The sequence below is a fragment of the Cervus canadensis genome, chromosome 32 (genome assembly GCF_019320065.1).
Source record: "Cervus canadensis isolate Bull #8, Minnesota chromosome 32, ASM1932006v1, whole genome shotgun sequence".
NCBI classification, from domain to species: Eukaryota; Metazoa; Chordata; class Mammalia; order Artiodactyla; family Cervidae; genus Cervus; species Cervus canadensis.
In genome coordinates this window covers 4,985,848-5,010,939 of record NC_057417.1, presented here as the reverse complement: position 1 = coordinate 5,010,939, position 25,092 = coordinate 4,985,848, and the positions used below count along the sequence as shown (strand labels likewise).

At 50.4% G+C, this 25,092-nt stretch overlaps 1 protein-coding gene across 1 annotated transcript in view; it reads right to left on the bottom strand.

Moving 5' to 3' along the window:
• The window catches only part of EMP2 (epithelial membrane protein 2), a 44,038-nt gene extending 29,126 nt beyond the window's left edge, over positions 1–14,912 (bottom strand). Inside the window, exon 1 of the mRNA XM_043455587.1 lies at positions 14,645–14,912. The gene's annotated coding sequence lies outside the window, so the exon portion shown is untranslated. The remainder of the gene's footprint in view (positions 1–14,644) is intronic.
• Positions 14,913–25,092: the final 10,180 nt, after the last annotated feature.

Sequence of the window (25,092 nt, the reverse complement as noted above, 5' to 3'; positions counted from 1 at the left end):
AGCAGGCTGGGGCCTGCAGGCTCACAATATGTCATTTGGATTAAGTGGCTGAGGTGAGGCAGGTGTCAGACTCGGGGTGCTTGTCATCCTCACAGTCATCAGGTTAAGGATGTTCTTCCCTTCACAGAGCATCTTGTGTTAGTGACTTCCAAGGAACCCCCAGGAGATCAGTGCTGCTCACTTTAACAGCTTTTTCGTCTTTTCTAAACTGTCATTTAAAACTGGGTGAATTCTGCCAGCAAGTTAGGGACTGGGAATCAATGCCTACAACTTGGCCAGACCCAGGGAGCCCTAGGACCAGGAAGCCAGGCCTCTACCTCCAGGTAAGTTAACACACAGAGGGGACAAAGGGGAGAAGATGAGCAGGAAGTAATACGTGCAAAACACAGAAGAGCATAGGCAGAACCAGACTGGACTGAAGTCTAGCAGCCTAACAACCCGGTGCCTCAGTTTTCTCATCTGTACAATGGGCATGACCATGATACGTCCACCTCCTAGGACCATCAGGAGATAATAGAGTGAAAGTGCTTAGAACAGCATCTGGCACCCAACAAGTGCTATGTACATGCACCGATCACAGCCAGCACCATGGTCAAGGAGCTCTTAGAACTGCCACCCCCACACCTTTCCCATCCCCACAGAGTCCACTGCCACTCTCGGGGGGCAGTCACCCAGGGGAAATAAACCACCCAGCTGTCTCCAGCAGGGAAGAAGTACAGACAGACAACAGGCAGCTCAAGCGGTGTGGACAGGTAGGGGATCCTCAGGCACTGTCCTCACGTGCTCGTGTCCATGTCCCTCCAAACCAGTCATTCCTGCACCACATGCAGCATCTCCGGTGTATCTGTGTACCACCTTAGTTACTAGCAGCCTACTCACTTTTTAAACTTACCACTTTACAAAAGGAAACCTTATATCACAACCAAAATGGAAAGGTGGCAGTCCATGGGAAAGAAAGAAATACACAATGAAAACAGAACGTTACTCAGTTCCAGCTAGAAACTGTTGCTGCTCAAAATTCTGAGTCCAAGGCTCGCTTTCTCTTTCTTTGCTGAAGCAACACCACATCCCATGTGTTTGGGAAGTTCTATTAAAAACATAATAGCACAAAACTGAGGTTTTCTCCTTGGAGGCTTGGGAGGGAATTTAAAAAGAAATGATTTAAAAGGGCTTTGGGAGACCTGGGTTCGATCTCTGGGTCGAGAAGATCCCTGGAGTGGCATGGCAACCCACTCCAGTATTCTTGCCTGGAGAATCCCCATGGGCAGAGAAGCCTGGTGGGCTACAGTCCATGAGGTCAAAAAGAGTTGGACATTACTGAGCGCCTAAGCACAACACAGCAATATCTTATTTAATGCTGTGTGTCTAGTCCACCTGAAGCATCTGTGATGGTTAATTTGCTGTGTCAATCTGGCTGGGCCACAGGGTTGCTGTGAGGGTGTTTTTGGATGAGATGAAACATTTAAATCAGTGGGCTTTGAGTAAAGCAGATTGCCCTCCATAATGTGGGTGGGCCTCATCTGATCAGTTGAAGGTTCAAATAGAACAATACGCTTACATCCACCACCACCACCCCCAGCACCCTTTGGAGCGGAACTGCAGCATCAGCTTTCCCCTGGGTGCCCAGCCTGCCAGCCTACCCCACTGATTTTGGACTTGCTAGCCTTCATAACTGCATAAGCCAATTCCTTAAAAATAAACCTCTCTCCATATATAATATGTATATATAATTAATATAATATATATATGGAGAGAGGTGTATACACACACATATACAGTTGTTGTTCAGTCACTAAGTCATGTCCAGCTCTTTGCAACCCCATGGACACCAGGCTTCCCTGCCTTTCACTGTCTCCTGAAGTTTGCTCAAATTCATGTCCACTGAGTCAGTGATGCTATCTAACCATCACATCCTCTGCCACACAAACGTATACACATTCTCTTGGCCCTGTTTCTTGGAGAACCCTGACTAAAACAGCAGCTCTCCTTTGGGATACCCATGCAGCCCACACAGACTCACTAACCTGAGAGCTGGCAGGTCATGTCCTTTAATTAGGGGTTTGGGGGCACCTGGTCAGGGAACTAGATCCCACAAGCCATGTGGTGGCCACACACACACACAACCAGGGTGTGACACAGCCATTAAATGGAATACTACTCAGCAATGAAAAAGGAACAAAAGGAAGGGATGCCCTCTGTTAAACATCCAAGACCAGGACAGATGCTGAGCCAGCTGGGTAGTGATCCTCATTAACTTGGAATCACCCTGTAACATATCCCCACCAGCATGCCCCAGGGTGGGTGGGGGGGAGCTGTGAGATTGCCTGGCTGGAAAGAAAGGCAGCCCCCCAGACCTCTTGCCCATCCAGCTGGGCCACCTCTGATGATGAGTATCTGTGGCTATGACACCATCCAGCCATGGGATTGGGAAGTGGACCCCACACAATGAGAATCGCAGACTCATGCAGTCTCAGCTAAAGGGTGCTGTGTGATCACACAGACTCACCCCCGCCCCAGCCTCTGCCTGGATTATTTCTATAACAACCAGTCTCCATTTGTATGAGCCCCAGGACTGGAGACCTCACCACTTCCTGACACAGCACCTGAGAACTGAGTCCTAAACATTAGAAGAAGGTTTCTCCAAACTTCAGTCATCGGCTTACCTCCTTCCTGAGAACCACTGTCAGATTTTACTTCGTGTTTGTCATTAAATAAATCCACTCTCTAAGAGAAATACATGTATTTCAAGAAGAAATCTTCTGGCTCCCTGGGAATGGAAAATCAGCATGACCTGCCACATCGATCGATTGTGAAAATTAACAGCCACCCTGACTTAAAAAGCCATGGTTCACAAGTTCTGGTTCAATGTTGTTGTCCTCCAAAGGGCTGTGTGGAGACCTGCTCTGTCTGGTTAAAGAAGGAAAACTAGAATTGAAGAAGCATCTTCCCCCTGATGGAATCCCTGATGGAATCCATGCTTTCACTGCAGCAGACCCAGGTTCAGTCCCTGGTCAGGGAACTAGACCCTGCAAGCATGTGTCACGACCACACACACACACACACACACAAAGCCAGAGTGTGACATGGCCATAAAATGGAACGCTACTCAGCAATGAAAAAGGAACAAGAGGAACACCTACTACATGCACATCATGGATGATTCACAAAACCTTACGCTGAGTCAAAGAAGCCAGACACAAAGAGTGTATACTGTCTGTGATATTGTGCCTAATAAAAAGAAATACAGCTTTAAAAAAAAAAAGAAGAAGGAAAATTACAGTCAGAGAGGCATCTTCCCCTTGATGGAATCAGAAGAACCGAACAACTGAAAAGAGACCCACTTTATCACCGAGTGACTTCCCTGGTGGCTCAGACGGTAAAGAATCTGTCTGTAATGCAGGAGACTCGGGTTCCATCCCCGGATTGGGAAAATCCCCTGGAGAAGGGAATGGCAACACACTCCAGTATTCAAGCCTGGAGAATTCCTGCCACACAAAGGAGGCTGGCAGGCTACAGTCCATGGGGTCACAAAGAGTCAGACACCACTGAGAGACCAACACACTACCTGATGTGGTACCGGCAGCACCAGGGTCCTGCAAGAAACAGCCCTATGGGGGGCTCTGCCTTCCACGGTGTCCAGTTCTTGCAGGTGGCCCCCATGTGCCCTTCATTCCTCCCCGCCATCCCCCCGCCTACTCAGCTGGGCCCAGCCCAGCCCAGAACCTTGGGTGGGCCCTTGCTTAAACCCGGGAGCCCGGCCTCCTGCAACCTGCTCTAGACCTATAGGAATCCCACCAGTGGAAGTTTCTTAGGAGCCAGAAACTAGGACAGGGCTGGGAACGGAACTAAAACTCACGGAAGCAGAGAAACTTCATCCAGTGCTGTTGGGAGTGTAAAATGCTGCAGCCACGGTGGGAAAGTCTAGCTGGTCCTCAAACAATTAAACACAGAGTTATGTGTGCATGTGCTCAGTCACGTCCGAGTCTTTATGACCCCACAGACTGCAGCCCGCCAGGCTCCTCTGTCCACGGGATTCTCCAGGCAAGGATACTGGAGTGGGTTGTCATTACCTCCTCCAGGGGATCTCCCAGGGGATCGAACCTCCGTCTTTTGCAGCTCCTGCATTAGCAGGTGGATTCTTTACCACTTCACCACATAGTTAGCATCAGTTCAGTTCAGTTCAGTTCAGTTGCTCAGTCGTGTCTGACTCTTTGCGACTCTATGAATCGCAGCATGCTGGGCCTCCCTGTCCATCACCAACTCCTGGAGTCCACTCAAACTCATGTCCATCGAGTTGGTGATGCCATCCAGCCATCTCATCTTCTGTCATCCCCTTCTCCTCCTGCCCCCAATCCCTCCCAGCATCAGGGTCTTTTCCAATGAGTCAACTCTTCGCATGAGGTGGCCAAAGTACTGGAGTTTCAGCTTTAGCATCAGTCCTTCCAATGAACACCCAGGACTCATCTTCTCTAGGATGGACCGGTTGGATCTCCTTGCAGTCCAAGGGACTCTCAAGAGTCTTCTCCAACACCACAGTTCAAAAGCATCAATTTTTCGGCACTCATAGGACCCAGCGATTCCACTCCTGGGTAAATACCCCAGGGAAATGAAAACAGTAACACAGAGAATTATATTCACTATTTTGTGATAGTGATACTTGCTTAGTTGTGTCTGACTCTTTGAGACCCCATAGACTGTAGCCCACCAGGCTCCTCTGTCCAGGGAATTTTCCAGGCAAGATACTGGAGTGGGTTGCCATTTCCTCTTCCAGAGGATTTTCCTGACCCAGGGATCAAACCCAAGTCTCTCACATCTCCTGCATCGGCAGGCAGATTCTTTACCACTGAGCCACCAGGGAAGCCCCATCAATGTGTATTATACTGTAAACGGAAAGTCAATATCACTTGCCAAGTGACTGATATTTTAGTAATACATGAAAAAAAAACAAAAAAAGAGCGTATTACAGTTTGTAACATTGCCTGTATGCTACAGAAATCATCTCCAAATGCCTGTGGGCGTGCAGACCGCACTCTGGGAGGGCCGATGATTAAGCCTCTTTCGGGCTCTGGCCTAGAAGAATGTGACCCCATGTCATGCTGACATGGGGATGCTGACTGTGCCACTTGGGCCTGAACCAACTGCGGCGGGTGGGGAGGGGAGCAGCTGCCCTCAGCCCTTCTCCACGCCACCCGTCTCCACCCCTGCAGCCTCCTGCCCGCTTCTCATCCAGGGCAGGGGTCCTCCCTTCTGCCACTCTTCCCGGGGGTGGGCTGAAGAGCAGGAAAACCCGGGACTCCTGGGGGGATGCCCTCCCTCGGCTATTCACACAACAGAGACTTACTGAGCACCTACTGCACCCCTCCCAGGTAGCTCAGTGGTAAAGAACCCGCCCGCCAGTGCAGGAGACACAAGAGACGTGGGTTCGATCCCTGAGTGGGGAAGATCCCCTGGGGGAGGAAATGGCAACCCACCCCAGTATTCTTGACTGGAGGATCCCACGGACAGAGGACGCTGGCAGGCTACAGCTCAGGGGTTCGCAAAGCATCAGATACAACTCAGCACGCACTGCACACTTAGCTCTGTGCTAAAGAGTGCTGGAGAAAGCCCAGGGAGCTCAAAAGATCTGGTCCCTCAAACGAAGACCGTCGGAAGTAATGGAAGTGATCACCGCTTAGAAAGAGGATTCCTTCTCCATTCCACACACACATCTGAAACACAAGAATCAAGATGGCTTTGCCCAGGGCAGGGGTGGAGGTGAGTTCTGTCCTCTGTGACCAGGCTGTTAAAGGCAGAGGACCCTCCTGTGGTCCAGGACCCTCAGGACTGAGAAAGCTGACTTGAGAGGAAGAACACAGGCCTCTAAGACATCCATCAACACATTAGCAGCAAAGACACTTTCTTGGCCCAAAGGACCAGGGTTTTTTCAAGAGGACTCAGATGTCTGTTAAAAAGAGGGATGTGATGGGACCCAACCAACCATCCAATGGAACAGTGTCTGCAGAGTCCGAGAGTTTGTTGGAGTTTAGTTGTTAAGTCAAGTCCGACTCTTCGTGACCCCTGTAGATTGTAGCCCACCAGGCTTCTCTGTCCATGGGATTTCCCAGGCAAGAATACTGGAGTGGGTTACCATTTCCTTCTCCAGGGGATCTTCTGGACCCAGAGATTGAACCCGCCTCTTCTGCATTGACAGGAGAATTCTTTACCCCTGAGCCATCTGAGAAGCCCCCAGGGCCTACAAGACTGGGATTCAAATCCTAACACAAAATTCTTAAGACTCCGTTTCTTCATCTATAGGGCAGAGATGATGATTCTCCTAACCCCAGAGGGTTGTTATTCATTAAAAATGAGACAGAGGCTGTAAAGCAAGTGGCCCAAACTGCTTTGCACCCTATAAATGCTATGGCAAATTATTGCTGTTAACACTGGCAAAGTGTAAGTCATTTTCTCCTATTCTCAAACACCAACCTACGGCACAGTTCCAGACCCTTTATGTGTCTCTTTGAATTCTCGTCAAAGCCCCAGACTCCCACTCCTAATGGTCTCCTGGACACCTTTCCAGGGATCTCATACGGCCCTGTTGTGTGTGCTCAGTCACGTCCCACTGTTTGCGAACCCATGGACTATAGCCCACCAGGCTCCTCTGTCCATGGAATTCTCCAGGCAAGAATACTGGAGTGGGTTGCCATTTCCCACTCCAGAGGATCTTCCCAACCCAGGGGTCAAACCTGAGTCTCTTTCATCTCCTGCGTTGCAGGTGGATTCTTAACACACCCTAAATGGACCACATCACCCCCTCCCCAAACTACCACTTGCCTGTTGACTGCATCCAGATGGAAAACCATCACGGCCAGGGGAGGTCCACAAAGGGATGTTTCAAGGGGCCTGCTCCCTGGAGGCTGAACGGCACAGGTCCTGGTTACCCTGCCATTGGATTGCCACACGGCCCCTACTTAGGCTGTCTACCATTGCCCCCCACCTCCTAAAGCTCCCCACTCCAAAGCTGCAAAACTCACACTGCTTCCCGAATTCAGGGAGGACTATTTCATTATTCCTGAACTTCAAGTACACACGTTAGGGCTTCCTAGGTGGCTCAGACAGTAAAGAATCCACCTGCAATTCAGGAGGTGATTCCTGGGTCAAGAAGATCCCCTGGAGAAGGAAATGGCAACCCACTCCAGGACTCTTGCCTGGGAAATCCCATGGACAGAGAAGCCCGGCGGGCTACAGTCCACGGGGTCGAAAAAGAGTCAGACACGACTTAGCAACCGCACCGCCACCACCACTACCACACTTATGTAACTCTTGAATATATTTTCTCGGAAACAAACAAGACTGCAGGCCCAGTCCATTCCTTCCTCTCCCTGTCTGCACGGGCAGCCACACTGATTGATTCTGATATCTCCTTCCAGTCACTTTCCTTGCATACGTGTAACACACATGAGGCCATAGGAACACTGTTCCTTTATGTTTGCTTTTATGTATATATTTATATATATTTTATGTATATTATGTGTATTTCCCCATATATTGCTTTGTTACTTATCGACCTTTCTGTATCGGTACACAGAGATGGACATCCAAGTTTTTTCCTCTGAGATCTAAATTTTTAGATGATTTTGATTGAGAATATAATTGATGTACAATATGTGAGTTTCAGGTGTGCTACATCGTGATTTGACATTTGCACACATTATGAAATAGCCATCATGTTCAGTCTAATAGTTAAATACATTGTATCCCCGCGGCTTATTTACTTAATAACTGACGGTTTGTACCTCTTAATCCCCTCCACATATTTTATCCCTCCCACCCACCCCCACCTCTTGAATCTTGTCTTTTTTTAATTTTAATTTTTATGCTTTTTGGCCACTCTGCATGTGGGATCTTAGTTCCCTAACCAGGGACAAAATCCTATATTGGGAGTGCAAGTCTTAACCACTGCACTGCCAAGGGAATTTTGCTTTGACCCTGAATTTTGCTCTTTTTAACTTCTGTAAAGTGTTAGTCGCTCAGTCTTGTCCGACTCTCTGACCCCCATGGACTGTAGCCTGGCAAGCTCCTCTATCCCTGGAATTCTCCAGGCAAGAATACTGGAGTGAGTTGCCATGCCCTCCTCCAGGGGGTCTTTCAGACACAGGCAGCGAACTCAGGTCTCCTGCATTGGAGGCAGATTCTTTACCATCTGAGCCACCAGGGAAGCCCTAACTTCTGTAAGATACTCCCTAAAGTGACTGACGGATATTTAGTTGCTTCTTTCCCTTTCTCTCTCTTTTTTCAGTCCCAGTGTTGCAGTGTGAACAGCATCACTCCTGCTTCCCCAGCCAGGTTCATGTGGATGTGGAGGGAAGCCCCCTTCCCCTTCATCTCAGCTCACCACCCAGCTGAGCCCCCAGCCCTTCCCTCCCCTCCTGCACCACGCACTGGAGGCTAACGAGACACGTGCATCTGCTCCAGCAAGACTTCTGCCCCCACCCTCTGCCTTTTCTCTCCCTCCTTTCTGCAAACCCGGAGCCATCACTGCCCAGGAGAATTCTAGGGACTCTTCCAAGCCCATCTGCAGTCCGACAGGCTTAAGGAAACTCTTGCACACCATGACATGGGCTCCCCTGAAATCCCATCTCGTGACTCCGCTCCTGGCACATACATCCTTGTACCCACCATCTTCTTCTCGGGACAGAAATCTCCTTTGAAGAGAAGGAAATCCCCCTTTGCCTACACGGCTCACTGCCCAGAGTCACGTGATCACAGCCATTGGGATGAAAGTGGGCAAGCCAGACTCTCCCTCAGCTTTCCTTTGGTTCAAGCAAATCATAAACACCTTCAGCCACTTCCACAAACATCAATATTCCAACTCTCCCGATCCCCGGAACAACCGTCCAAGGCATGGCGGGGCATGATGACCCTCATCAAAGATGCAGAGACTCCTTTGGAAGTTGAGTGGGACATCAGGTCTGAAACTGAACGTTGGGGCCTCTTTGCAGAAGAGGAGCTTAGGCGGGGAGTTCACAGATATTTCAGGATTGTTGTCAAAAGGATGAACATCTCTGGAGAAGGAAATGGCAACCCACTCCAATATTCTTGCCTGGAAAATCTCACGGATGGAGGAGCCTGACAGGCTATAGCCCATGGGGCCACAAAGGGTCGGACAGGACTGAGCAACTAACACTTACACTTATGCCATCTCCCCAAAGGCAGTCCCTTTTGCACTAAGATTTTTACCAAACCCAAGGATCATCATTGCTTATTAACGACACCTTTCCATTATTTCAAAAAAATGCTTTAGAGTTTAAAACATCAACTTCAGTGTTTCACCCTATGCAGTAGTGAAACTATGGGTTTGTGTTCTATTTGTGTTTTATTTTCCCCCAAATATCAATGGAGAAAAAGACATGATTACTCTTTTTTTTTTTTTTTTTTGGTTTCACATTCAGCTATGAACTTTTAAAAATGATCTTGGTTACCACCAGTGATAACACGCTTTGGGAAACATTCATTAGAATAAGATGAATGAGACTTTGGGTTACATGCATTCATTGCAAAATTGTTAACTAACTTCATTTTAAGGAAAGAAAGCTCTCCAGAGAAGTCTGTGATCAAAAGCATCAGAAAGGGAAACCTTCAAAGGGACTTCTCTATTGGACAAACTTAGTGATCTTAGGCTTACAAGCAGTTTGCACTGAGAGACTTAATCAGTCCCTCTCTGCATCCTGCAGGGTAAGAGATGTTTCACATCCAAATTTCTCAGCTCAATTTTGGCACCAAATATCCAAATATCTAGAGCTTATATCCCTCAGCTCTAGACCCAGGAGTGCTAGGAAGCTTCTAGAAGCTGATGTTATCTAACCTGTCCAAGGAGGGCAGGAAGTTGGAGAATCTCTTCGCCTTCAATCCCTTTCTAGATCAACTGAAGCCTGGCTTCCCAAAAAGGTGAGAGTCCTGGGAATTTAACTATTCAGGTCATCAACTCCTTGTTAAGCCCTGGAGACACCATGTGAACAAACCGTGTCCTCAGACGGGAAGACGGTTTTTCTGCAGCCCCCAGGTCTTCCTACATCCTGCCCGAGGATGGATGATATTCCCAGAGCCCAGCAGCTGTGGCTGGGAGTGACCCAAGGCCAGTGGGAAGTGACCTACTGCCTGAGCATGGCTCTTGGCCCACCTTTCACTGATCAGTACATGAGCGTGGAAACTCAACATCTTGGATGGATGACACATGTCATAAGGGTCCCTGGGACCTGGGGGACCATAAGGGGACCTGGCCTAGGAACCCACTGGCAACTCCCAGTCATCCAGCTCCTTGGCAGTAAGTCCGCAGACCCAGTTCTAGTCCAGGTCCTGCTGCCAACCTGCTGAGTGACCTCAGGTGAGTCACTCCACCTCTCTGAGCATCCCTAGCAGTTACACTGGGGCTTTTAAAGGCCCTTTGTTGTTGTTCAGTTACCAAGTCATGTTCGAGTCTCTGTGACCCCATGGACCGCAGCACACCAGGCTTCCCTGTCCTTCACTATCTCCCGGAGCTTGCTCAAACTCATGTCCATCGAGTCAGTGATGCCATCCAACCATCTCATCCTTTGTTGGCCCTTCTCCTCTTGCCTTCTATCTTTCCCAGCATAAATCGGCTCTTTGCATCAGGTGGCCAAAGAAATGGAGCTTCAACTTTAGCATCAGTCCTTCCAATGAATATCCAGGGTTGATTTCCTTTAGGATTGACTGGTTTGGTGTCCTTGCAGTCTAAGGGACTCTCCAGCATGTTCTCCAGCACTACAGCTTGAAAGCATCAGTTCTTTGGCACTCAGCCTTCTTTACGGTCCAACTCTCATATCTGTACTAAGGCCATTATGCCCCTGAAAGACTCTGATCTTAGCCCACGGAGGTCCAGGGCGCTCTCACCCCTCCCAGCCTCTGCCCAGGGCTTACGCGCCTGGAAGAGCCCCAGTGACGAGCTGGGACAGCGAGTGCTTCTGTGGTTGTCCAGTCACAGGCCGGTGCTCTCACTGGGTGGCAGCTCTGCCTTGGGTATTTTTAGACTGCCCCCCTTGGCCTGTCCCTAACAAGAGCCAGACGCATCTGACAATCCCCAGCCACGGACCGGTCCTGCCAAAACTGCACTTTGGGGTCGCTCCTGCAGGGAGCTGGGCTCCATCACTCCTGGGGTGAGAAGGGGCGCCTCTCTTCCAAGCACCCCCACTCCACCCCCCCTCTTCCCTGGATGAGATGACGCCAACATCCAAGGGTCAAGTCCCAGTTCTATCTAAGGTGCCAGCTGCCCTGGTTCCCCATTCCAGCTGCTGCTGCCAATCGCCCAGTAAGAGGTCCCTGGAGCCCACCCCCCTGTCCTGGAGTCCTGCTGTCAGCCTTCAATGGCTTCTCCTGGAAGGACCCTGCTCTCCTCTTTGGGGGGATGGCTGTCACTACCCCGTGACTGAAGAACCCACCTCTGCGCCACTTTAGCCTCCGATGCCAGGGTCAGAGGCCTCATTTGCCCACAAAGCTGGGCAGCAGCCACATATTGCAACACACACACACACACACACATACACACACACACCAATCTGCCTTCCCCAGGACAGTCAGCTGGACTCCTGCCTTCCAAACAAATCCCACCAAGCAGCCAGCAATCCACCACCACCCCATCTGGCCTGGAAAGGCATTCCTGTGTTTTTGTCTCGACAGACTTCCCTTCCTGGTCACGTCTGACAGAGTTCAGTGTGACAAAGAGCCAGCCTCCACCGTGCCCCTGTCAACCAGGGAGGCCCCGGACAGCAGGGGAGTAAGTGCAGGCCTGGGATGAGACATGGGCTAGTTGAGCCTTCCTGGGAATCACCCGTGGCTGGAAAATCGAGAGTCTGTGCACACACACACACACACACACACACACACACGCACGTGCTTTCAGCTCCCGCCCTGAAGATAATATGCACAAGGCAGACAGAGAAAATCTAGGTGAAACATTCACTTCCATTCTATAAACAAAGGGCCTCAGACAAGACTTGTGTGTGCAGGGGAGTGGCAGGGAGGACAGGATGGTTGTGCCCTGGATCCACGACTAGCTGCCACGGACCTCCGTCAGCCCCTCTTGTGTGCTGTGTGTGCTCAGCTGCGTCCAGCTCTGTGACCCCATGGACTCTGGGAATCCCCCGGGCTCCTCTGGCCATGGGATTGTCCAAGCAAGAATACTGGAGTGGATTGCCATGTCCTCCTCCAGGGGATCCTCCCGACCCAGGGATCAAACCCGCATCTCCTATGTCTTCTGCATTAGTAGGTGAATTCTTAAGCACTGTACCACCTGGGAAGCCCCTCATAAACTGTGCCCTAATCTGGGGCCTGGAAGGCAGAAGAGGCTCGGCCCCGTCCCTCTGGGTGGGGAAGCGCAGTATCAGTGCCCACCGGCCTTGTCCTGCCCTCACCCGCCCTCTGGGCCCCCTCTGTGGCTTCCAACGCAGTCACCTTTGGAGCCAGATTTCAGGTCAATCTCAATTTCCCCACTAGAAGGACAGAGGCAGCTACAGGCTATATGGCCCACTCCCTGCCTCCCACTCCCCAATTCCCAGTGAGGGTGGAGGACGCTGATCCAAAAACCCTAGGTGGGAAAACAGGTTCTGCACCCTCCTGCCACCCCCACGCCCTCCCTCTGCCTCAGGCTTGACATCTGCCAAGGCCCCCGTGGGCATCGGGGCCCTGATTTCCCCAGAACGGTCTTCCCCCTGCCTCTCCAAGTCCCCCCAGGGCATCTCCAGGTGGCACTATGAACAGGGATTAGGGAAAACAGACAGAGATCCAAAGTGTGGCTCTTGGCACCTACTAGCTCAAGGACCTTGAGAAACTGACTTAAGGTCTCTGGCCTGGCTCTTCCCACCTGCAGCCTGGGAGCGCAGAGGGGCTGGTGCAGGGTGGTGGGGTGGTGGGGGGTGGCTTCCAGGAGCGCTGGAGGGTGCCATGCCCTGCAGAGACTCCATCAGCTTCGGTTCCCTTCCTCGTCCCTTCCAGACTCCTGGGGAAACCTGGCTCCGGTCCCTTCCTCACCCTTCTTCCACTTCGTTATACTGAGGCCACATTCTGGGGAGAGGTGGCCGGCAACCGTGACTGGCCTCCCAGGTTTCTAGCTGATTCAGACTGAAGCACAGAGGTGGCTGCAGACCCGGTTTAACTGTGGCAGGATATACAGAACATAACATTAATCATTTTCACTACTTTTAAGTGTAGAATTCAGTGCCATTAAATACATTTACCGTGTCATAGAACCGTCACCACTATCTATACCCCAAATTTCTGCATCCTCCCCAACTCTGTACCCATTAAACAATTCCCCATCCCTCTCCCCTGGCCCAGCTAACCACTACTCTGCTTTCATTCCCTATGAACTCGCCTATTCTAGGTGTCTCCGATCAGTGAAGGCATAAAATACTGGGGCCACTGGCTTCTCAAGACCCTCTCCAAGCCCCTTACCTTACTCCTCACTCTGCTGGCCACCTGTTACCTGGTCCCTGCATTTTAGATACAGCTAAGTTCAAAGATCACCCCCAGCACTTCACATGCACCACTTTGGAGCCTGGGAGGGGGCACTGACCATTTTCCCAAACCTGAAACTGGGCTGTCATTCTTGTTCCAAAGTCAGAGGTGGGTTCGGTGGCCTGGAGGGAGAGGCTTTGCAATGTGGGGTCTCCCGCAGATACAGGTGCCCCCACCTAACCCTCATTCTTGAGGTTCCCGTGTCAGCCCCCAAACAGGGCCTCCCTGGGGTGGATTTGGTGGTGGTGGTTTAGTCGCTAAGTCGTGTCCGACTCTTGCGACCCCCTGGACTGTAGCCCACCAGGCTCCTCTGTCCATGGGATTCTCCAGGCAAGAGTACTGGAGGGGGTTGCCATTTCCTTCTCCAGAGAATCTTCCCAACCCAGCAATCACACCCAGGTCTCCTGCATTGCAGGCAGGTTCTTTACCGGTGGGTTTAGGACCCTGGGTTTGGGGAGAGTGTATAGGCTTTCTATTGAGGAAAGCTAGCCTCCCCTCGCTCTGGACCGATGGGTGGGGCCCTCCATGCTCCTCCCCGGTCCAACCGCAGGGGAGAGGGGACGGAGGCGTCACCCAAGCCCCTCCACCGCCCCAGACCGAAGTCAGCAGCTCCTCGCCGCTGGGGGGCGCAACGGAGCCGCCGCCGCCGCCGGGTGCCGAGAGGAACCCACCGACCCAGCCTGCGCGCAGCAGGTCCCGCGCGCTCCCACGAGGCGGGGGACCCGCGCCAAGGCGCCGGGGCCTCTCACACGACGAGAAAGGGACGGCCCGGGACTCCCAGAGCCCTGGGAGTAGCGTTGACGGGGGCGAAGGGAGTCGCCCTGACTCCTCCCCAAACTTTTCCCGCCCGCCTCGGCGCGAAAGGCGAAGGAAGCAGTCCGGGGGTGGGGAGGTGGAATCCGGGATCCAGGGCGGGCCGGGGGCAGGCGGGAAGTCGGCCCCGGTGCGATTTGGCGGAGGAACAGTGGGTTTTCCGCAGGGAGGGGGCCTCTCCCTGCCCCCCGCCCCCCAATCGCAGGGAATCTCCCTGCGTCGGGTACTTGCAGGGGCTCACGCCCCCCGCTGCCCCGGCTCTAGCTGCCCGGAGCCCCCCGCCCCGACCTGCGCGCAGCTCCCGGGCGCGCCCCCGACTCACCGGACGCGGGTGGCTGGACCGACCGACGGGCTGGGGCGCGAGGCGAGGCCGCCGGGCTGTTTTGAAGCTCTGGGCTGGGACTGCGCGCTCTCCCTCCTCCCTCGCTGGCGCCGAGCCTCCTCCCCCCGTCCCCCTCCTTTCCCGACACCGCCTCCCGGGGCGTGATGTCAGGAGCCCGGAGAGCCGAGGGGGAGGGACCGCGGGAGGCGGGTGGGGGACCCGGGAGGGGAAGGCCGGAGCCCGGGGAGCGCCCCCAGCCCCAGCCCGCCTCCCTGCGCTCCTTTGGGCAACTTTGGGGCAGAGCTGGTAGCCCGGTTGGGGGGAAGGAAGGAGGCAGTGGGCTCTCGAAGACTCTCTGCGCTGCGTTCGCCCGTCTCCCTCCACCCCTGCGCGTCTTCTCCCCGTTCTCTTCCCCTCCCGTAAGGCTTAAGGACCAGCGTTCTGGAATCGACTCCCTGCTTTAGCACCCCTTCCCTGGCCTTTTTCTCAATGCAGTGAGCTTTTCTTTAATCTTTCCTGCCTCAGTTTCCCCTTCTGGAAATGGAAATCACAGTAGAACCGCTTTCCTTAGGTTACTGTAAGCCTGGAAAGGGTCATACCTGAGGGTGCCTGGTACATAGTTAATCTAAGCTCAGTCAATCAAAGCTCAGTTAATCTAAGCTCGATCAGTCTAAGCTTAGTTAATCTAAGCTATAGGCTTCCCTGATGGCTCAGTTGGTAAAGAACCTGCCTGCAATGTAGGAGACCTGGGTTCGTTCCCTGGGTGGGGAAGATCCCCTGCAGAAGGAAATGGCAACCCACTCCAGTAATCTTGCCTGGGAAATCCCATGGACAGAGGAGCCCAGCGGGCTACAGTCCCCAGGGTCGCAAGAGTGGGACACAACTTAGCGACTAAACCACCACCAATCTAAGCTATGGTTGTTTTTATTTTCTGACAGAGTCTCTGACCTTGGTGGGATGTGGCTGGGCAACCAGAGACCCCATCTTAGGACTCCCCCAGAGTCTGCCTCACACAAACCACCACACATGTTTTGAACCCATAGTCCTGGAATTTATTGTCCCGGGAAATGACACCAAAAGACAAACTGTTCTTTCCAGCTTCAGTTTCCCCATTTGGGACTGAGAGGGTTAATCTGCCCTGGAGGCTCTTGTGGGATAAAGGAAAAGGTCAGAGGGGTCTGACTCCCATCTGTGGGGGGTGAGCTGTGGTGGGGAGGGAGGATTTACTGTTGAAAAAGTTGAAGAAATTCCAAAACAGGACCACAATAATATTACAGTACGTTTTTAAGCTTTTAATTGAACAGGTTAATGTTACTGTCACACACCCCAAAATATAAGGCAATGGACTTGTGCCAATAACAAAAGAATTAGAAACTCTTTTAAGAAATGCTAACTTATTGTGTGATAATTGGTCTGGCTGGGAAACCATGCTTAATTAAATCTTCTGAAGTTTTTTTTTTGTTTTTTGGCTGCGCTCGGTCTTCATTGCCTCATCCAGACTTTCTCTATGCTCTCTGCATTCTCGGGCTCTATGCTCAATAGTTGCAGAACACAGGCTTAGTTGCCCGGAGGCGTGTGAGATCTTAGTTTCCCCACCAGGGATCCAACTGGTGTACCCTGCATCTGAAGGCAGATTCTTAACCACTGGACCACCGGGGAAGTCCCCTGTTGAGTCTTTCTTCAATCCTGATGGGAAACTGTGCAAGGGGAAAGCCTCCTTGGGTCTAGATTAGAGATCCTTAGGCAATTTGAAGCAGCCTTCAAAGGGCCACTTCAAGCCCCATCTCGAGGTTCCCCAGCAGGACGAGTGTCTGACATCCCACATTTGGTTTCGTTTTGAAATTCTATGACTAATCAAGACTTTCATCTCCCAAGCAAGAGATTCTTTGTGGGGCTGGCAAGGGGCCAGGAAGGTGTCCATGTGAACTGAGGTCCCACATAAAAGGGGAGGAGAGGGTGTCTGGCTGCTGCAGAGGGGGTCTGTGCAGGGCCCACCACCAGCAGGAACAGTGATGCCTGCCTGCCCCGTGGCCATCTGGGAGACAGAAAAACCCAAAGGCTCTCCCAGAATCGACAGTCCAGGTAGAGGCTGGATAGGTGTGTTTCTGCTGTTTGCTGAGCCCTCACGATGTGCTACGAACTCTTATCATGAACATGACACAACCAGCCCATAAAGAAACTGAGGTTCAGAAGAGCTACCTAAGTAACTCACCCAAAGGCCCTATCCGAGAGATGGAGTGTGAATTTGAACCCACTCTGACTGTTGCAAACCTCACTCTCCTCCTCCCACTATATCGCTACTTACAAAACATGCACCATGATTTCCGCCATATCCACAGACCAGCTGAACCAGTATTCACTTAATATTTTCCTTTCAATCAATTCTGTTTATCTAACTATGTTTATTTTAAAAAAGGAAGCCCTATATCGTATGGTAAACAGGAAACCAATGCCCAGCTACCAAAAATAGAAGGCAAACTTGCAAATATAAACACTACCCAGAGAAAACAGTGTTAGTACCTTCTAACCAGATACTGTTGCCCGAAAGAGTCTATGAGCCTGAGGTTTAGGATCTGTTAAAAAGGGAGATCAGCAAGTGTAAGACAGGCGGCAGAGTCAAGCTAGCTCAGGAGACTTTGTCTTGTCATCAGAACTACCGCAAGATCATTGGCAAAGGGGATACATTCTCACTCCGTGACTCAAAGCTGGACAATGCCTCCTCCTCCTGTCACCAAAAAACACCTCCCGTTTGCCTGCCCGAGGGGCATGCCCATGCAGGGAAGAACCTGGCCAGACACCAAGATGCTTCTCTAGGACCAGAGAAAGGAATGATGGGCTGCATCTCTCACTTGTTTCCAAACCTTCTCCAGAGTCCCATCTGCCTGAGCAATTTACGTGCTGCTTGCACCTTTTAGTTTTTTCTCTTTTTAAATATACACCTGGGGACTTCCCTGGCGGTCCAGTGGTTAAGAATCCACCTTCCAACGCTGGGCATGCCGATTGGATCCCCGGTTGGGGAACTAAGATCCCACATGCCGTGAGGCAACTCAGCCTGCACGCCACAACTAGAGAATAGAGAAGCCTACACTCTGCAACAAAGAGCCCGCAGGCTGCAACGAAGACCCAGCACCCCCAAAATAATATGAAAAAGTAAATATTAAATAAACACACACCTGTCTCTCCAGGAAAAGCGGAGGCCAAAACCTACGTTATACCCACTGTATCCCCATTCCTGGTGTTTCATAGTAAGTTTGAAACTTCAGTATGGTGTGGGGGGGGCGGAGTAAGAGTGTGTTTGATTGGGTTCTGGGTCCCAATTCTTCACCCACTATGGAGCAGTGTATCCACACTGCAGCTGTAATCTCCTGGCTAGTAGAGCGTACTAACCCCCTTGGCCTTGAGTTAAGCCACGTGACCGGCCCTGGCCACTGAGATATTAGCAGACCCAACACAGGCAAAGGCTGGGAATGTGTTTGAGCGGTAGGGCTTGCCCTCCTGTGCTTTTGCCATTTGCTTGAGCAGAATAAACCTCCAGTAGTCCATTGGCCCCAGAAAAATGTACATGGGAGCAGAGGCTCCCCACGTGACCTGCAGAACTTCCATGTGGGATGCAGAAGTGCTCCAGCCAAGCTGTGGACGTGTGAATGAGAAATGATGTCTGTTCTTGCACGTCACTGGGGCATCACGGTTGTCAGTTTCCCAGCTGTAGCCGGTTGATAAAAAGATCATCTCATGTTGGGAGAGAGAAATGTAAGGAAGATATCTGAAGGCATGAAAGAACATGGAGAAGGCTGGGGCGTTGGTTCAGGGGTGGAGATAGAAAGTAGTTGAAAACTTAGTGACCTCTTGTGTGTCTTTTCTGGCTCGAGTGTTTTCAGGTTCTGCTACCCATTTTTAAAATATTGATTTATTTATTTTTATTTATTTGGCGGTGCTGGGTCTTAGTTGCAGCATGCAGGATCTTTAGTTGCAGCATGTGGGATCTAGTTCCCTGACCAGGGATCGAACCTGCGTCCCCTGCATTGGGAGCATGGAGTGTTACCCACTGAACCACCAGTGATGTGCAAAGTATTGATATATCTTGGTCATAATATATGTCTGTTCTGGATTGATTTTGACCTTGAATCCATATCATCTTTACTTCCAGAGGCAGGCAGATGGAACAGCCTCTGTATGGACCGTTGCTGGCCTCACGGAATTGGGAAGAAAAGATGATGAACCACTCACTGGCTATTAAAAGCTTCTACATGCTCACATTTCATTGGCAAAGCAAGTCATGAAGCCAAACAGCAAAAACATCTCCCACTAACTGTGTTGTCTTGGCAAGTCATTCACCCCTCAGGGTCCAACTCTATCTTTGCATTCGGCTTACAGTGCTAAATGCTTCTCAGTGTAGGAATATAACAAGCACATCCAAAGGCCTAGCAAGCAACATTTTCTCTTGGCTCCTCTTCCAGATATGGAGTAGGATCCTGCAAACCAAATCCTGCCATCAGCACTTCTAGACGGGGCTTGGTTGCCTGCCCTTCTTGCCACAGAGAGACATCTGGGAAAAGCCCTTTCGTGCCTGCTGTCTAGAGATTCAGGAAGTCTGAATTCCCAGAGTATGCAGCTGACAAATACACTCTCTGGAGACCATTTCCTCCCTGTCGCCCACCTCCACAGACAGGGTCGTGGGCAGGATGGAGACAATGGTTTCCAGCAGAGAAACAAACTCTCATGTCCTCCCACTTAAACCTTGGAGCTCTGGGTCCCACCCCTTCTCTTTATCATCAAATTTCCTGCCAGCGCAAGAAGAATTCACAAGACAAATACTGTCCGTTTGACTGATGGCTGATCACCAAAGACAAGAGCCATAGAATCTCCAAGCCCCTGGAAATGTTACCCATGCCATGATGTTGGGCTTCCCAGGTGGCTCAGTGGTAAAGAATCTGCCTGCCAATGCCGGAGGTGCAGGTTTGATCCCTGGGTGGGGAAGATCTCCTGGAGCAGGAAATAGCCTCACACTCCAGTATTCTTGCCTGGAAAATTCCATGGACGAAGGAGCCTGGCGGGCTACAGTCCATTTGGTCTCAAAGGGTCGGATACAACTTAGCGACTCAGCACACCCATGCCGTTTGGGACTTTCACGTCTTTCTTTTTTCCACCATGTAATGAACACAAATGTACTGTAAGCAGAACCTGAGGGTTGAGTCTGAGTTTACCCCATTATAGAAATGTTTGGCACCGAGACCCAAAAACGTCTGGCTGCTTGACCGCACTTCTAAGTTTGCAGAAGGAGTCTTGGCACCACAGGGAGAGCGCTTCAGACTGCTCCCAGGTTTGAATTTGCCTGAAATACAGTCAGAAAGAGTAACAGGAAGTGTGGGAGTTTGCTCCCACCACCCATACCATTACCACCCAAGAATCTGGAGTCCAGGATGGCCCAGGGGATGATGTTCTGGGCAAATTTGAAAGCAAGTCCCCATGTGTCTCCCAACACACAAGGCGCGTAGAGGCCAGTTCTCTTGGCCCATCTTCTGGAAAGGCAGAGTACAGTTGGGCACTGAGAAGGAAAAGGAGAAGAAAAAAGTTCCTGTTGTTAATCATGTCCCAGGGTGTGCTCTTGTTTTCCTGGGATCTTAAGTACAATCATAAATATTATTCCTGCAGTCTATGAGAGCATCCTTTGTACTTTTCTAAATATTTTTAATTTTTTTTTAAAGAAAAAAACATCCTTTCCTTCCTTTCTGCCAAGCAATTGCTCAGGAAAACAATATTTTTCCAATCATTTGCTTAAAGTGTACTGACTGTGACTCTTCGGTGTGGCAGGCACCGGGAAGACAGCAGGGAACGAGCTAGTCAAAAAACCTTTGCTCCCTGGAACTTAACGAACCAGCCCTAGTCAGCTGCACTCACTATCATGCTTGACACTGATAGGAGTTTTGTTTTGCTTTGCTTTCTAAGATTCCTGGGTATGTTTGTGTATGTGGGTTGTCTCTTAGGCTCTAAAACCATGGATGCATTCCCCTCAGCTGAGTGACTGTCAACCCAGCCAGGCAACTCCAGCCTCAGGACTGAAGCTGGGGTTACAAGTCCTTAGGAATCTTCGGGTGTAGAGAAATCGGGATGCCTTCTATTTCCAACGGAAGGTACACCCCCACACGTACATAGGCATACACTTGCACACCACACTCACGGTCCAGCAGTTCAAAATTCAAAGAGTGACAGGACAGGAGGAGACCCAGAAATTCCTGTCCATTCAATGCTTCCGGGCAGGAAGGTATTTAAACCATTCTGGGCACTTCTTGATCGTCAAGTTCTTATACCTGAATAGTCTGGAATTCCCTCCTTACCTGGGATAGGAATCCTTTTGGACACAGCCCATTTCTGTTTGCTCCCCTGCATGACCGCCCCCGAGAGGTTGTAGCCCTGGATAAGGCAGCCTGGTGTCCAGCCTCTGCCTCCTGTAACCAGCACAGAGGAGCTGCTCAGAGACGGGACTTTTCTCCCCTCACGCTGTTTATAATCTGTAATTGTATTTGTTAATTTTTTATTCATGTGCTTTCTCACTCATTGTCTTCACTCCCCGATAGAACACGAGGTCCCCAAGAGCAGAGGCCACCTCTTGTCTTGCCCATGGCTTTTTCATTCATGTCTGACACGCCGCAGATGATCAGTCAGGGTCTCTGCTAGTCTTTACAGCACGTTTATGAAAATCAGAAAAAGTTCCCCTTCCAACCTGATGATTTAGAAAAAAAGGCATCCTTTCGGCACATACAGCTTGATATAAAGAGGGCCACAGTGTATATGTTAGTTGCTCAGTCGGTACTGACTTTGCAACCCCATGGATTGTAGCCCACCAGGCTCCTCTGTCCGTGGATTTAAGCAAGAATACTGGAGTGGGTAGCCATTTCCTTCTCTAGGGAATCTTCCTGATCTAGGGATCAAACCCAAATCTCCCGCTTTGCAGGTAGATTCTTTACTGTCTGAGCTACCACAGAAGCCCATAAAGAGGTCACCTTTATACAAAGGGGAAAAAAATGCTCCTGCCTCCAAGGAGACACAACTCCAAGCCAGGCATGTGGCTTAGCGAACAGTCTAGATTTCACCTCTTACCTTTCAGCTAGGAACTCTTGTGCCCGAACTACTGACAAGAGGCAGGAGCACCGGAATCAATAAATATTTGATAAATGAATTAGTGAATGAAATTCAAGTCTTTGGGGATATGTGGGGGTTTTAAGACTTGCCTGCAAATTTTTTTAAATACTCAGTCCATTGAGAGTTCGGCCTCATCTATTCAACCAACAGAACATGGTGGGAGTAATGCTATGTCACTATCAAGGGTAGGTCATCAATAGCCATGCAGGCTCGGCCTGGTTCTCTAGAGTGCAAGGATGAGCAGTGTCCTCATGGAGTTTACAGTCTGGTGGGGTGGGCTGTCATGGGGACAGCCATATAATTGATCATCTGAAGTAAGACACTTTCAAGAGTGAAAAAAAGAGTTAGTTGCTCAGTCATGTCCAACTCTTTGCGACCCCATGGACTGTGGCCAGACAGGCTCCTCTGTCCATGGGAATTCTCCAGGCAAGAATACTGGAGTGGGTTGCCATTTCCTTCTCCAGGGGATCTTCCCAACCCAGGGATTGAACCCAGGTCTCCTGCATTGCAGGCAGATTCTTTACCATTTGAGCCACCAGGGAAGACCCTTAAGAGTGAAAGGGACGCTATTTTTTAATTTTTAATTTTATGTTGGAGTATAGCCGATTAACAATGACTTGTGATAGTTTCAGATGAATAGCAAAGGGGCTCAACCATACATATACATGTATCCATTCTCCCTCGAACTCCCCTCCCATCCAGGTTGCCACATAACATTAAGCAGAGTTCCCTGTGTTATACAATAGGTCCTTGTTGGTTATCCTTCTTAAATATGGTAGTGGGTACATGTCCATCCCAAACTCCCTAACTAGAAAGGGATGCTATTGATAATTCCAGTGGGACAATAGTCATAAAAAAGAACTTTCCTAGGGAAACTGGGGTGCACAAGCACCCTTACTACAGTGAATTAATGAATTAACTAATCACTCAAACAAATGTGATGTGTGCTATGAAGGACAAGGAAGATGGTGCTCTTTGAGCCTGCAGTAATGGGATTTGACCCAGACAGAAATATCAGGGAGGGCTTCCCCAAGGAGGTGGTGTTAAAGGGTAGCTAGGAGTTGGCTGGGCAAAAGGCGAGGGAGTAAGCAGCACAATCAAAGCCCTTTGGGTGGGAATGTAGTAGGTAGGAGAGTCTGAAAGAAGCCAGTGTGGCTGGGAAGGGGGGATGTGAGGATGAGGTTGGAGAAGGCAGTTGGTCTAAGGTAGTTTGAGGACTTCATTCTAGGAGTGATGAGAACAGTTGGAGGTTTTAAGGCCGTAGTGACATGGTATGATTGTTTTTATTTTTTTAAGGTTTGTTTATTTAATTAATTATTTGGCCGTGGTGGGTCTTCATTGCTGCACGCAGGCTTTCTCTAGTTGCAGTGAACAGGGGCTACTCTTTGTTGCAGCACAGGGGCTTCTTATTGTGGTGGCTTCTCTTGCAGAGGCTGTTGGGTGCATAGGCTTCAATAGTTGCATCACATGGACTCAGTAGTTGTGGCTGGTGGGCTCTAAAGCACCGGCTCAGTCGTCACGGCAGACAGAACTTAGCTGCTCTGAAGCATGTGGGATCTTCCTGGGCCAGGGATCAAACTGGTGTCCCTTGCATTGGCAGGCAGATTCTTTACCACTGAACCAGGAAAGCCCTGGTTGACTGTTGTGGGGAGAAGGTTGGGGGTTGCTGAGAGTGGGCTCATGCAGAGAAATTACGAGGTGAGAAATGATAGTAACTTGTAACCCAAGATTCTACTCCTACTTTAGAATGATGCTGGGTCTGGGAGAAGAATAACCCAAACAAGACTCATATGTCCCTTCAGGAAGCTGTAAAAGGTAACCTTACATAGAAGTCTGAGGGGTCTGGGGCTCACTTGTAACGTGTACTTCTCTTGAGCCAGTGTGAAGGGCTTGGCTTGGTCCATTGGCATGTCCAAGAATGCAGATGTTTCCTGAAGAGCTGAAGATGATTCCTAAAGACACAGGGACCAGTTGGCTCAATTCAGGTATAAAGGAAGGCTCATTGGGCAGCTTCAGTGTGAGCTTCGCTTTGATGGTAGATTCACTGGCAAGAAGAGCATCAAAGGGGCAGGGCTGGTTCCCTGGGACACCTGGTCACATTTGAAGCCTTGTGTATTTACTCTACTATCTAACTTCTAAAGGGATTTAAGGCAGCTGACGATCAAAGACATACACACAATAGAACTGACACAAAAGGAAATAAAAACTACACAGACTGAGAAGGAAGCAGATATATGAGCCCATTGAGTTTGAAAGGAGACAGTACAAATGAATCACCTGGGAGAATCTATGAACCATGAAAATTCCACACCCCCAACTCCCCCTTCTAGAAGTGCAGGAACAGTAGGTCAGATGGTGAAACCCCAAAATCTGCATATTTAACAAGGTCTTTTGTCAATCCCCAACTACAAAATGTTTCTGATGCTGGTGATGTGTGGACCACAGTTTGAGAAACTCTGTATTAGTCCTTTAACCAAATGTGGTCATAGTCACTGAGCGTCAAATTGAACTTTGGGTTTCCCAACACCCTAGTCATGTGTGAGTTGACATCCTTTTGAGAAAGGTTTTCTTGGCCAATGGAAGGTCACCTTACCTTCCCACAGAGGTGGGTCCCAGGAGAGCTGCCCATCTCTCTACTGCTAGAGAGCACTGTGTGTGAGTGATTTGGTGGGTGGGGGACAGATTGTCACCAAGGCAATGTGGAACACCCACCACTGAAATATCCAGGTCAGACGTGTCATCCTACTGGGACGTACATGGTGAACTTAGCATTGAGAGTGGAGACAAGCTGGTAAGACAAGGATTAGGCTTTCCAGCCCTGAAACAGCCTAGCTCCTTGCTGGGAGCGATCCTGGGACCATCCTTGTCCATCTCTCCCAGGTCTAGACAATCCAGGTCATGTAAGCTGCCAGCCTGGTGTGCTACGCTCAGCTAAGCTTCTGCACCATCATTAATCCTGAGCTCCTTGGAATTTCTCCTACTTCATTATTAATCCTCCCTGGGTTTCAGTAGCCCCTTTCTTGCTTCTGAGACCTCTCCTCGGGAACTGAGCAATGAGGAAGGGGAAGTGGATGGTGGGCTGGATGGCTGATCAGGACAGACTTTCCCTGGGTCGTTGCTACTTAGGGCATGGTCTACAGACCGGCAGCCTGAGCAGCCTCTGGGAACCTGTGAGAAGTGCAGGCTCTCGGGACTTCCCTGGTGGTCCAGTGGTTAAGAATCTGCCTGCCAATGCAGGGGACAGGGCTCAATCCCTGGTCCGAGAAGATCCCACATGCCTTGGGGCATCTAAGCCCCTGGGCCACAAC